The sequence below is a fragment of the Rhipicephalus sanguineus genome, chromosome 9, assembly GCF_013339695.2.
Source record: "Rhipicephalus sanguineus isolate Rsan-2018 chromosome 9, BIME_Rsan_1.4, whole genome shotgun sequence".
Classification (NCBI taxonomy): Eukaryota; Metazoa; Arthropoda; class Arachnida; order Ixodida; family Ixodidae; genus Rhipicephalus; species Rhipicephalus sanguineus.
Window position 1 is genome coordinate 92,611,564 of NC_051184.2, and position 11,912 is coordinate 92,623,475.

The 11,912-nt window shown below is 43.3% G+C and overlaps 1 long non-coding RNA gene across 1 annotated transcript; it reads left to right on the forward strand.

Annotated features, from left to right (window-relative positions):
- The first annotated feature begins 8,257 nt into the window (after positions 1–8,257).
- Positions 8,258–11,053, forward strand: LOC119404247 (uncharacterized). Its single transcript, XR_005186223.2, has 3 exons — positions 8,258–8,382; positions 10,056–10,267; positions 10,912–11,053. It is a non-coding gene; the product is annotated as an uncharacterized LOC119404247 (long non-coding RNA).
- The last annotated feature ends 859 nt before the right edge of the window (positions 11,054–11,912 follow it).

Consider the following 11,912-nt stretch of genomic DNA (forward strand, 5'->3'; position numbering starts at 1 on the left):
TCCCAATGTGTGCAAAAGTCTGGTGGAAAGGATGCCAATCCGGCAAGCTATTTTCTGTTCAGTTGGCTGCACTGAGAAATTTCTTAAAATATTCTGCCGCACAAGGCTACATTGGCACATTACATTTGTAAACAAAAACACACAAGAAACAAAGTCAAGGCACAGTGCTGCTGCCAGCAAAAACGTAAAGTAGCAGGCTAAATTTATCCTGTGCCTTTCTAGAACATGATTATGTAAATTGGATTTCTAGTGCAGCCTTCTGCACCCATTTCCTATCCATTTTTTAGATGTGTTGCACTATTTCTTTTTTTATGTGTATATGTACGTATTTTTATGTATATATGTATACTTTATGTAGGTATATATTTATATATGTGTATTTATAATTCCGCTGTGGTTGTATGTAATGCATTGACTACTTTTGCTCCTGCTGTGTTACTTTTGTATTATACAAGTTTAACTGACTAACTTTTTTTTTGAAGCCTTGTGTGCCCCTATCAGCATGAGTATTACAACCAGAGGTTCTGGATTGCTTTAGTATTGGGAAATGCCAACACTTCCCAAAATGCACTGGAAAACCCTGCTCGTTCTGCTTTCTTTCTGTTTGCTTGACATGGTTTGGAAGGCAATCAAACATCCAGCCTCCCAAAAAATGCCAAAATTTATATAATACTGACGACTCGTTTTACACTGAAGCAGTCTTTACAAACAGTAACAGTGTGATTAATTCACAATGAACGTTGCAAAAATAGGTTGATTAATAAAAAATGTGGAGGTTTTATGTCCAAAAACCATGATACGAATATGAGGCATGCAGTAGTGGAGCACTTCAGATATTTTGAGCACCTGGCGTTTTTTTAACGTGCACCTAAATATAGGCAGATGGGCCTCAAGCATATTGCATCCATTGATAAGCAGCCGGGATTCAATCCCACTACGTTCGGGCCAGCAGTTGAGCATCGTAACCACTAGACCACTGCAACGGGCCACGAAGTTTGAAGCATGCATGAATTCAGGTGCTCACCAAGTCCAAAAGATTTTCAGCACCCAGGGGCTCTGTCACTTTTCAATTACAAACCTCTGGTCATGACTGTTGTGCCACTGCAAAGAACTGATGGTGTCAGCTATTCACAGGCATAAAAGATACATTGATGAAGTGCTCAGCTCTGTGAGGATTCCAGAGGGGTTTGTGCAGAAGCTGCGACTCGGTTGACATGCATGTTATTTTGAAATAGAAGCATGCATCCATACTCACTGAAACTATTCACAACGTACTGTTTGTGTAGAGCAACTGTGTTTCTTGTTTAACTAAACTCTGCAAACTCCGACATTCCACTTCCTGAACCAACGAATGACAAGCGATGCAGTTCTAGTTAGTGACACATTATGATGAAACTGTGCAGCGTTCCCCATCTGCAATTTAAGTACTGCTTAGAAAATCTTCTGACATTGTGATGGATCCAACATGATACCTGGTAGAAAAATAATAGGGAAGCTGCGTTCAACTTTGCAGTTTACTCTACTTATTTCTTTGATAAGATGCTTATCTTCGTGTATATTTCATGTTACCTTGAGTATTTCGCACCACTTCCAACTTAACTAATGACCTGTGATCATTCCTGTTGTTCACCAGTCACAACCACAATGTTTCCACAAATTTCAAAGGTCACCTCTGCAACTGAGTCTAGACCATTCTTCGTTGCGTTTTTCTCCCTTTATTACTTGAAAATTAAAGCATCGCGTGTCTTGTTCACATCACGTGAGCTTGCCTGCAACACATTTACCTGGAGGAAAACATGATCAGGGATAGCTGAGCCAAATTGGTAGATTTGTCTCACTGCTTTTACAAAATAATATGCTGTAGCACTGCAGCATATTATGACATTGATCTACTTATTCTCCATGGGTTCGTCTACATGAGCCAAAGGCTATGACTGTTAGGTGCACTTTCTGTGTACATATATGCAAAAGTATGTGTGTGTGTGTGTATGTGCAAAAGGCAATGACACAACGCAGGGCAATAAAAAAAAAGTACAGGAAAGGGTGTTTTTCCTATACCCCTTGTTTTCTTCGGCTTGCGTTGCGTCATTATCTTTTGCACAGTATGAACCAACCATTCGAACAACTTGTTTTGTTATGATATATTTCAATGCGCGGGATTGTTTCGCTTCATGCTGTTAGTCATAATCTGTACAACTCGTATGTTTACACTTACGCTGATGTAGCACTTCTTTATATGCTTACCCTGCTTATGTGATTGTATTATGCTGTATTATGCGTTTTCGTATCCTATTTATATTGTACGCGTGCTCGATGTACGCATTCCTGTATTCAGGTTTTACCACAGCAGTATTTCGAATCTTTTTCGTTTTCTTTTGTTATTATTACCAATATTATAGCCCAAATATTGCCTAAACGTGCAGCAATTGACGTTTCCTTCAATAAAATGTCATGTGAAGAAAGTTATATGCGCTTTTTGCTTCTCGAGCGAGCGCCGAAAGCGGCTGCTATGCAGCCGCGACGGCGCCGCTCGCCACCATTCGCCATGCTACCACAGAGGCTACAACGAAGCAGAAAAACAACTACACACATTACGTACGTATATCGGCAATAAAGAGAGAAGACAGTGCAGTAGCAATTAGTGCACAAACGCTCGAACCGACGTCGCGGCCGCGGGGCCGGCGGCACCACCAGCGAGGAAGCGACCGCAAACGGGCGCGGCCATATTGGATTTTTTCCTTTTGGATTGGCTCGCCTCCAGCAGAAATCCAAAATCCAGTCAATTACCGCCCATCCCAGGAACCGCCACCGTCGCCGGAAGCGGAAAAACGTCCCCATTGGCCCTATGGGTATGTCACTCCACTGCCCGGGCTACGCGGCCGGCACGCGCGCCGCAGCTGGGGAACGAGGCGCCAGGTAGGAGGACGCTCTCGATCCCCACAATATATATATATATATATATATATATATATATATATATATATATATATATATATATATATATATATATATATATATATATATATATATATATATATATATAATATAAGAGAGAGAGGGTGGAGGGAGTCACTACTTCCAAATTAAATAATTTAATATAAATTTAGTCTCTTAGGTGCCAACACCGAGATATCATTACGAAGTTCTGTAGTGGGAGAGTGCAAATTTATTTTTCAATTGACACGAAGACGTCGATCCACCTCGTAAGGCTTGGCTCAAAGCGAAAAAGGCCGCATACGCTACTACTCGCTGACTGCATTGCATAAAATCGATTCCTACAATGTGTGGGATCTGCCGAATTTTTTTAGTGACATGCTTTACTTTGTTAAAACATGCACCAGACAGGAGCGAGTAGGCTAATGGTGGCACAGGAAGCTTTAATTATGCCGGTGAAATCAATTTAAGATGGCCAAAAATAATTCTCAGAAGGTAGAAAATGCTATTTGCTACCAGTACACCTTGTGCGAAGCTGAGGTTACGAATTTTTCCGCCAAAGGTTCTTTTCTGGACGAGTATTTGAGTTGCTCTTCGGTCGCCGAACTGGTAGTAAAACCCTTTTCTGATAGATAAAAAATGCGTACCATCTTTTCTCGGCACTTTTATAGGCAGGCATGTTGAAGAGTACCCATTTGTAGACAACCAAGAAAATACACTTTTTGACTGTGTCGGGATTGCTTTGTATTCTCAGTAACAGTTTTGTGTTCTGAAAACCAGTCGCTACGCGGTTTAAGACTTTAACTTGTCATAGCTTAACTGGTCGCTTCAGTTGTTCATCAAGACAACGTATTCTGCACATACAAATTCGTTTTAGGGGCATTTTCCCACGGAATTTTTTACTTGCCACTGGCCCATGATCCGAATTATAAAACCCTTAAATGTAAACGAAGCGGTCATAAACAGCCCGCTGTGAAACAGCTGCCAGACATGACGCCCGACACTCCGTCGTCCGTGGACCGGGACCTAAGCCAAGCTCTTAAAAAATATCCTGGGCCGGCGCCAGGGGGGGGAGCCCCCCAGCCCCCCGTACTCTCCGCCTATGGGTCTCTGCAATTTTTGTCACTGTCGTGTTTGAATTCTCATAAAAGGAGGCTAAGGGAATTCCGCAACCCATATGGCTGAAAAGATTGTACAGACAGACAGACAGACAGACAGACAGACAGACAGACAGACAGACAGATAGATAGATAGATAGATAGATAGATAGATAGATAGATAGATAGATAGATAGATAGATAGATAGATAGATAGATAGATAGATAGATAGATAGATAGATAGATAGATAGATAGATAGATAGATAGATAGATAGATAGATAGATAGATAGATAGATAGATAGATAGATAGATAGATAGATAGATACGGTTGAAGTGCCTCTGAATTATTCCATAGTGTGTCAGGTTCAAAAGAAGGCCTTGTTTTTATCGAGTATTGTGTGAAGTTCATTGGCTTCGGAAGGGCCCGAGACAAAAACAGTCTATCAGCATGTGCCTGCAACACGGCACTCGTGTTTCCTACAAAACGGTGCCTTTGTTGCCAGGAGATAAAGCCACCGTACTCATATTAGCAAAAGATATATCTGTACAGCAAGAGTATTGCAAATTCGTGCGTTCTGGCATCGAAGTCATCGACCGGGTTCTTCCTGTATTTCACAACAAGAAATATGGCCACATAAACGAGGCATTCGCCTACAGTACGTACACATATCGGCACGTTTTCAACGAACGTGTGAAATTTCAAAAGAAATCTTCAATTGTCTTAACCACTATCCGGCTATCTTGGAAGTAACAAAGTAAGGACGTACCCACCTACCTACCGGCAACGATCGCGGAAGCTCGCAGGTTACGAACCTACGACACTCAGGCTCGAGAACCGAAAAAGAAAAAAGCCTGATATATATGTATATATACATATTAAGAGTGAAGCTGTTTAAGCTATCAGTAACTTGTGCTCCATCGTGCAAAACGCCTCAGATGGGTATGCGCCGGTGCCGAGTACATCAGGAGCGAGCGTTAAACAAAAACTCTGCTGTCATCAAATGACCAACGTATTCAGATAGAAGTTATTAACTGGGGCGAAAAGCTCGTGACGAGCTACTTGCCTTCACCATTCGAACCACCGGCAAGCAAAATTCAACGACCTCGCTGTGCCGTCAATAAAGTTGCTTCTCTCTCTCTGCTCGGCGAGTGGAGCAGGTGAAAGAGAGCGAGGGATAAAATAGAGAGAAATAAAGGGAATAAAGACATAAAGCGATAAAAACAGAGAAAGACATAGAAAGGGAGAAAGAAGGGAACAGAGAGGAAAAAGATATAGAAAAAACAGAGAGCAACACAGAAAGAGAGAGAAATCGAGATAAACAAAGAGAGAGAGAGAGAGAAATATACAGAATGAAAGAAGAAGCGATAAATGGAGCGAAAGCGAGAAAGGGAAGAATGAAAGAGAAAAATAAAGTGAAACAAGGAACTCCACCCAGCTTTGCACTTTCTTCAGGCTTGGCACCACTAGGACGAAGCTGCCATAATTTATATCTAAATATCAAGTTCCGCCGCTGTGGCACAACGGTTACGGTGCTCGGATGGTGACGTGAAGGTCGTGGGTTCGATTCTGGCCGCGGCGGTCGCATTTCGGTGGACGAGAAGTTTTAGAGGCCCGTTACCGTGCGATCTCAGTGCACTTTAAGGAACACCAGATGGTCAAAATCTCCAGAGCAATGCACTACGGAGTGCCTTATAACCATATCGTGGTTTTGGCGCGTACAACTCCTGATATCAAATCAAATGTATTTCAACATACATACAACCGATGCTGAGGACCATGAATAAAAGCCAGCAAGGCTTTGCAGGGTCCACGGCCGCATTTTTCAGGTGGCAACAAACAACAAATGAGGAACACAGTTCGGCACTACAAACTAGAAAATTATAGAATGTTCACACTCATAACTGTGAAACCACATGATTATAGATATTCAGAAATACAACTGGCCATAGATACAGTACCAAACCCCCAAGAAAAAAACAGAAAAAAGAATGTTGCACTATATACACAAGTTTTATGGGACATCATATATGAAACATTCCATGCAACAACATATGCAGAACTTGACACGCATTATATTAGAATATTAGAATTAGTATATGCGAATCTGATCTGGAGCCAGAATCGAAAATACTTAATCAAGAAAATCGAAAGAGTGCAAAATTTAGCCTTGAGGTTTATGTACGCCATATAATCGCGTTTTTCAAGCGCGTCTGTTCATCGCGACAAGGCAAAATCGAAGAAATTATCTCATGGCAAAAGTGTACCTCGCATCAAACTTTTAAAACAGCTCTACCACATTCACTACAAAATAACGCGAGAAAGTCACTTAACTGAGCCCACCATGCAATCTGGTCGTACAAACCACAATAGAACGGTTAAGCAACCATTTAGTAATATTAATACACATCAATAATCTCTTTTTCTCCATGCAATTTCGCTATGTAATAAATTACAAGAGGCAGTATGGTTAACGCTAACACAACAGAATCCTTCGTTCAGCTATTAAATAACCTTTTCTTTGACCTGTGAAATTATTTTTATACTGTGTCGCAATGAAGGTCGTTGCTTCTTGCGTTCGCTTTTTTCATTTGATGAATAGTCTTAGGTGTTACACAGCCTTATTGCTACATTTACCTTATGTGTTGAATTGTTGTATGTACATGTTTGCTTACTGTTATGTTATCTTATGGTATATGGCAAATTGCGAAGCATATTTTCTTGCTTATTGATTGTAAACAACATGTATTCTGCAATATACGTTGGCGACAGTTGTAATTATTGTTTTTGGTGATATTTTTGCATATTGATGTACCCACTCCTGCTCGGGCCCGAGTAGGGCCTGCAGTATTTGTAAATAAAAGTAAAAAAATATTATTATTGTAAGGCCGCAATAGCTCTGCGCCCTGAGGATGTCGACGTGTTTACGTTTTAAGGGGAGAGGCAGTGTCTCTTTCGCTCGCCGACAACGGCCACTGAGCTTTTCTTTTTCTGTTGAGTGCTCAGGGAGAGAGCGGTTTCGCACCAAGGGGCGAACCGCGAGGTCGCGGCATGCCGAGAGGGGTCGGATTTCGGAGCGGGTACCTGTGCCGTACACCTCCCGCTGTGTTTGAGTGCATTGCGGGGCCTCGGCCCCGCAATGCGGGGCCTCGGCCGCCGCGGTCTTGTTTTTGAACTACGGGAAGGCGCCGCTTCCGGTCAGGAGACAGACCACACTACATGGGTCTGAAGCACAGGTGGCGCTGTTTGATGACATCGAACAGCGACGGGAACACGCTGCAGAGGCGAAACCCCAGCAGCCTCGTTTGCGCCAAGTTGGAGGCGACGGCCCTTTTGCTGGCCGACGATGCCTCTGAAGCGCGGAATGTGTGAGCAATGAATTCCGCGCATGTGGCGTCGGCTCCTGACACTGTGCGTGACCACGTGTCGATGAGAAAGAAGGAAAACCGCTGTTTTTCGTAATGTATTGGTTTTTCCGTTTAGGTCCTGCCCGGTGGGCAGTGGCCTACGAGTACTTACGCTCTGGTTGGCTGCCGGGGTAGAGGGAGGGATGAAGGGATGCCACCGCCCTTTTTCTTTGTTTGTTGCAGTAGATATTGACCTGTACGTCTGCGGCACCACAGTCTGGGCTGTAATCAGCGTTGCTGATAGATCGGTGAGGCTCCATACAATGTACGTACGTAAAGCTGGCCTGGGCTGTAATAAGGACGCTGATAGATCAGTGAGGCTAGTGGCAATGGCAAGTGGTAATAGCAAGCTAGTACAGTCGGGGCTCTAACTTTGTTACAAGTCGAACAGTGCGACTCTACATATGTCCTGTTTTAAACTTTGTATCTTTCTCAGCTCAGTTATTGTATGTATCATTTCGCTTTATCATAAACGACTTCATTCATCTGATGTCTGCTGCTGCCTGCGTGTGAGTTCATCACGGCTGCCGATCACCGTCCAAGATCTCCGTGATCAACGACGACGAACCATCGAAAACTTTGCTATTGTTATGACTAAAACCAAATAAACCGGGCACTTGTTGCATTATTTTATCACTTTCGACAAGCAAGCCAGCAGTGCCACAGAAAAGGGTACGATCGACTGCTGTTCTTTTTGATATCTTTGTGTCACTTTCACATAAGGCATTCCACAATCGCGGCGCATGTTATTACAAGCGACCGGGTCGGTATCTTTTCCATTTAGCGCGTTATCTCGGACTGTTGAGACATTCGTCGGCCGTTCGCGTGCTGTCGGTATCTCTGTTGGCAGCATAACACATACTATAAGAGTGGCCCGTAAAGATAGACCGCCGGCCAGTTGACGAACGACCGCTTTGCCTGCAACCTGGGAGAATAGACTTTGGTGAGTGGTTGCCTGTACGTTTATATCTGACTTACAATGCTCGGAGCTTCGAAGTGCAATACGCAGAGTCGGTTACAAAACAAGAACAAATGTAAACTCCTTCGTAAAGCTTGTTGTTTGGCTAGATGGCGCATGTTTCAAGAAATCAGAAGACGCAAACCACCTTTCGCCTGTCTTTTCTTGGTGGTTTGGGTCTTCTAATTCCTTGAAGTAAATTCCTTCCACAGCCGTTGCTGTCCTCCCCGGAGAGAATTCGTACAGACGCCCAAGTCAATCGCGTTTGCTTTTTCGCGTGACGTCATGTACATTTCGCGCGTTCGAGGTATAGGTGACTTTCCCTTACAGACACACGTTCGTGTCGCTGGTTTTCTGTCGAAAACACAAACCTTCTGGCAAATTTCAGAGAAGATTCTGACACCACTGCTAAGCCAAACTTAATATTTTTGAGAAGAGACGACGAACTTTTAATTGCTAGTGCGCTTAGTTTTACAGTAGTAGCAAAGAAGTGCTCATTGTTAGAATGAAAACCACCTATCACGAACCTCTTGCTATGATTGGCAGGCACGCCGAAGTTCTGGGGGCGGAGCTTGTATCTATTATTAAGTTGTGACCGACACTATAATGTGTTGGAACGCGACTTGGCGGTGATGAAATTACTGTTTTGTGTAATAAGTAACGAATAACTTTTGTAGGCTGAAAAATCCTTAAACACGTGGTGTTGCTGGCACCAATGTTTAGACAGGCCGCAACGCTATGCGCTGCAAAGCTGTGCTAGAAGAAATTTATTTATTTATTTATTTATTTATTTATTTATTTATTTATTTATTTATTTATTTATTTGTTTGTTTTGTGCAAGTGCGATGAACCTCGAACGTTTGCTCCCGACTCTATAAACCCTTGAAGCGCAACGTCTACATATGTGGACGCAGCTTGTTGTTGCTATTCCTTTGGACTAGTGGCCAATAAATGTGAGATACCTTTCGCATAGGATTAACTGAGCCTTCTGCATCACCACTGTGGCTTTCTTTAACCTCAATGTGCTAGCAATGACTGCAGCCGACTACTTGGGTGAAGGCACCACGATGTTCGACGGCTCGGTCGATGTGCCTAGTTCCAAGACCAACGTAAAATTTATTATTTTTTTCTTTGCGCTAAATGAAGGAGGAGGGGGAAGAAATTGACGGAATTGACGGAGGTTAGCCAGATGTCAGACCGGCTGGCCACCCTGCGCTGGGAAAAGGGGTGAGGGGAATGGGTAAAGGGAAGAGATATGTTATAAAAAAGGAACGAGAAGACGAAAAGAGAAATAAAGTGAACAGAAGAGAAAAATACAATATGCGACACCGTTTAAAGACGCGAGCCTATCTAAATAAGTGCAACTGAAAACAATTTGCGCATGCATTTTGAGCCTACGGTTTCTTCTTCTTATTTCAAAATGGAGCATGACTGACTGCAGAATAATTAGATATTTAATTGCATGTTATTTAGTATTATTTACTAAAACTAACAAAAGACAACATATTCATTTTCTGTCTTTGAATGTACTCTCCACTGCCTTAAAATGATGTGCGAATTTTAAACATTCGGTCGGTCGATCATAATTCGCGCATACTACACGCATATTACACGCACAATTGTGCCTCATCAGGTGACATTTACTGTTCACTTTGCAGTTTCACCGGCTGAGGTTCTATAATCTGCAGCGCCACGATGCTGAGATTGCTCGGTGCTCTGCTGTTTGTGTCGGCTGCTTGCGCCTTCGTCTGTCCACCCAACTACTGCGACAGCGTCAAGTGTCCGAAGCTCAGACCAGAACAATGTCCCGGACGCCTAAGTTCCGAAGCCAGCTTCTGCGAATGCTGCGTGGGCTGCATTCGCTGGATAGGTAAAGTACTCCGATATACTGCTACATACATTGCCCCTGAAGGCACATTCGTGGCTCCAGAGTACTCGTTCGCACTGGTTAATATGTTGGCGAAATATTAAGCTGAAAGCCTTGGATGCCTTATCAAACGCGAAAAGTGACCATCGGCGTCAACATTAGTGATGCAAAAAATCATCACCACGTGATCGCATCATCATAACACATCATCATCACGTCACATAAGGTGACGTCACATGATGATATCGTCGCTTGTTGAAAGGTGGCCGATCACGGAGGCAGTGCGAAATCAGATGAGCTGCAAAAAGAGCTTGCCGTGCGTCCGATCTTAGAGGCAGTGTAAAACCCCATTAGGTGCAGAAAGCTTTCGGAGGGAAGCGGGGGAGGATCAGTACATCGTCCGAGAAGAAAAGGAAGATGGCTTCCGCCTTCGAGTGGTCATAGGCGAATGCATGAGGGACCTTGTGAGTTTTTGATCAGTGATTGCTTGTGCTCATTAGAGTTGTCAAATGATGGCTGGTATTGCTGAAGTGATGTTAAATGCGGGTTATGTGCTGTTCAGAACAGCTACATATTCTCTTAATTCAGCCGCACGACACTGACCGCGCTGACAAAGAATATTTGTTTCTCTCAAACCTTGAATGCAGATGCGGACCAGCCATGCCCATTTCCCGCAAGCGGCGTGCCATTACAATCCGAATGCAAGCCGGGACTCGTGTGCGACCCGAAAACCCACCTCTGCGAACGCCCGTCTTCATAACGTGTCCAAAATAAACTTATCTAAACATATTCGGAAGCACTGAAAGATTTCTTCAGCATTCATGTAATGCAAACAAAAAAAAAGCAATCCACACACGAAATGCACACTTGTGTATTGTTGTTGCTTTTGTTCACCTACATATTAACACTGGAATGAAGTGCTGCCATCTTCATCTTCAGCAAACCCAGTCATAAAAGAAAGTTGAACTGCATAGTAGCGTCAAAGATATTTGCTGCTTTTATTTCTTTCGAAAACAACCTTCAAGCTCTTTTATGGATTCTTCCGAACAGCAACAACAAAAACTATGACAGTAACAACAGCACTTATACTGGCAAAAAAAAACAGGTATTGACTTCGCCAAATACACTATAATACCTTCGAGCAAATGCAAAGGAGAGGCTAGCCCCCTCATTGGGCGTAGCCTCCGTATTCTCCAACGAGCGTCCACTTGATATCCTTCAGCCGAAGGAGTTGAGTGACCGCTCGACTAAATACGACGCGGCGTTTCTAAAAAAAAAGAACAAAAGGCGAAAGCTTGCACTCGGCCGCGCAAGGCTTGAGAAACATGGAAGCTGGTCGAGCACTGCGCCACTCGTAATCGGCTTTCCCGTGGCTGGATCCCGACATAGAGCTCGCATAGCCGCAGTAGGGATGGTAAAATCGATGAACGATTAATCAATTAATCTATTATAAGTACGCCGCAGAACGATTAATCGTCATCGATGCGCGCCTTTCATTTAATCGAATTAATCGATTAAAGGGGTCATGAACCACTTTTCCAAGTAATGATCTAATGGCCTCAGTATCGGAGTGTACTGCCTCCCGAATCGATTGCCGCAAAAATTTCTCGAATCCGTCAAGAATCAGCGGAGTTACGGGGGTTTGGCG